This window comes from Brassica oleracea, chromosome C1 (genome assembly GCF_000695525.1).
Source record: "Brassica oleracea var. oleracea cultivar TO1000 chromosome C1, BOL, whole genome shotgun sequence".
NCBI classification, from domain to species: Eukaryota; Viridiplantae; Streptophyta; class Magnoliopsida; order Brassicales; family Brassicaceae; genus Brassica; species Brassica oleracea.
The window spans coordinates 2,708,934-2,712,207 of NC_027748.1; positions in this window are offsets into that span (position 1 = coordinate 2,708,934).

Below are 3,274 nucleotides of genomic sequence, written 5' to 3' on the forward strand. Positions count from 1 at the left end.
GCATTTTTACTGAAAAAATTAAATCAGATGTGTCTTTAATTACAAAAACATACTTTACCACACCACAAAGCTAACCATAACTAGAACTATTAGAAATATGTGATGCAATATAGGGAAAATACTTTGGTGGCACAGAAAAAAAGCAATAAAAGAACGAAAAAAAGTCAAGAAATGTAATAGATTTAGTGCCAATTACGAAGGAAAGACGTGAGAATAAAAGTCCGGGAAGTCGAGGTATACGTGGGACACATGGCGCAGGCTAATCTACTTTCGTCCCATAGTGACATAGCTGCATAATCACTTCGTCTTAGACCACCTCTAGTAGAAGTTCTTCAATTAGAACTCCCCTGTTAAAATTAAAGAAATAAAAAAAGAAATTAAATGAGAGGGTGAAAAGAGGTTCTAAAAACCCTTGTTTTAAAACCAATTCTAAACATTTTTATCCACATATAGTCAAACTAACATTTTAATGATTTAAAAAATATCAAATTTAATTGCATAAATAAATTATGAATATTTTTAATTTTTTAGAACCTTTCATGATTTCTAATGGTTGAAGATAGTCTTTATATTTGCTCTTGAGTCATAGTTATATATATATATATTTTTTTTTTTTGAATTATACAAGGGTATCCTGGTCCCACATAAGTGGTCCAGACTAGTCACGTGTTGCCACGTATCGGTCCTATGTCCATGACGATGCCAAAATGTTAATTTCCCAGTGGCCGGAACTCAAACCCTGATGACTTTACCGTATTGAACTTTTTACCCTCAAGTTAATCACCACCAGATCACGAACCCTGGTTGAAACCTTTATAAAACATGAATAAATAGCTTAAGGAAAAAATAAACTTAAATCTCTTCAAGAAACGCCACCGAATCTTGTTCTCTGGTCGTTGTTATGCATCCCTCTTAGACACAACTCTAAGACTCGAAGAGTTATAGATTCGATAAAACTAATTCTGAAGAGCTTTACAGTTTTTACTTTTAAAGATTCAGTTATTTGTAAGAGTTCTGAGTGAGTTTGGAAGTGTCAACCGGCACAAGATTGGATGGGCCTTATTGCATTATAGTTCATCTGAACTTTACCCAAGCTAAAATCATGAAAAGTATACAATTCAACATAATTTTAGAATATTTTGGGATTTTTTTATAGTGAGAAAGAAAATTAGTTTTTTTTTAACACTGAAAGAAAATTAGTTATATATATTATGTTGCAGGTTATAAGGTTATGTACAAAGAATATAATAACTTTAAATTTTGACGGTATTTTATATTGCCATTTAAATCTATCAGCTGAATGAAATTTGAATATTTTTCATGAACAAAATATGTATTTGTCTATTTGTTGACGTCTTCAAATAATTAGAAAATTTCTTTAATTTGTTTTGATTAGAAGCTTTATTCGTATGAAAATTTGATATTATCAGCTGCTGCATTATCTCTCATTAATCTTATTTGGAAATTCAATTTTGTTTCCTTTTTAAAAAGGTCTCAAATATCAATTACTCAAATACTATTGGTTGGTGAATCTAGAGTTTCAGTCTAGCGGGTGAACTTAAGAATTTCTCTCTTGTTTTCTTGTTTTTTCTTTAAATTCGTTTTTTGGTTCATTATATATATAATGTACAGTCTGCATGTATATGGTTGCGTATATGCGATTTGTTGACACTTGCCAGGTAATTTAAAGCTTGTGATTGAAAAAAGAAGAAGGTGGGTGCTCACATTAATTTCACTTTTAAGCCTAATATGTGAAATCTTGGAGCACCTCCGATGGGGGTTTCTACCCATTGGAGTTCTAAAAATGAATATGTATATATATATATATATATATATATATATATATATATATATTGTATATGTGTATGTAGTTATGAGGTCCATTAAATAGTGTAGAACCCCTATCCAAAGGTTCTAAAAACAAAACTTTTAAAACCTTTAGGTAAGGGTTCTAGACTATTTAATGGACTCCACAATTACATATACATATACAATACATACATACACACATATTCATTTTTAGAACTCCAACGGGTAGAACCCCATCGGAGGTGCTCTTAGGACTCTTTATATGTCATTGTTGTTGTCCTTCGTCTAATTCTCTCTCATCTATATGTACAATTTTACAGACATACATTAATTTGCCGACGAAATCTACCGTCGACTGTTTTTACACTTTAATAGGGTGAAAATTCAGACTTTTTGTTTTAATTTATATGTGTATCTCCGATTATTACTCTGGACTCATTGGGGGAAAACAGCTTATTCATGCCCGCACTATGAAACCAGGAAAAATACATACCCAAACAATATTAACGTGCCAAAACATTCCTAAACTAAATAAGAATTTGAATTGCATACCTAAACTCATAATAAATAGTTAAAACATGTCTATAGCCGGTTATATGATGATTTGGACTATTTTTTTAAAAAAAATTATAGTTTAGTCCCTATAATTCTATTTTTTGTTAATATGCCTTAAATAACTTAAATAATCAAATTTATCGTATTTATAATTTTAATTTGAAAAGTACAATTTTATTTTTTTACCAGATTTTACCAGATTTTACATTTTTACCAGATTATTACACTGGACTCATAGGGGGAAAACAGCTTATCTATGTTCGCACTATGAAACCAAGAAAAATACATACTCAAACAATATTAACGTGCTAAAACATTCCTAAACTAAATAAGAATTTGAATTGCATACATAAACTCATAATAAATAGTTAAAACATGTCTATAGCCGGTTATATGATGATTTGGACTATTTTTTTAAAAAAAATTATAGTTTAGTCCCTATAATTCTATTTTTTGTTAATATGCCTTAAATAACTTAAATAAAAAAATAATCAAATTGACCTTTTTATAATTTCAAAATAGGAAATAAATTTTAATATATGGTGATATATAAAATAGAAATATTTTTTTTCTCAAATAAAATAGATTTAATAATATAAATATATTATTTTAATTATTATTTCATATTGTAATATTTGATACAAAAAATTTAAATAAATAGAAAACAACATAAAACAGTATCATAATTTAAAGCCTGATTTAGTCTCAATAGTTCTTAAAGTTTATAACATATTTTTTATATTTTCTTAGGTTATTTTAGTTGCAAATCTTATTATGTGCTTGTGTGATATATATAATATAAATAAAATTAAAAATTTGCAATTTTTGTTTGTAGTCATCAAAACCAATGTTAATTACACTAGGCATAATGTGTGCGCTTGACCCTAACCTAGCGCCGAATCAATTATTT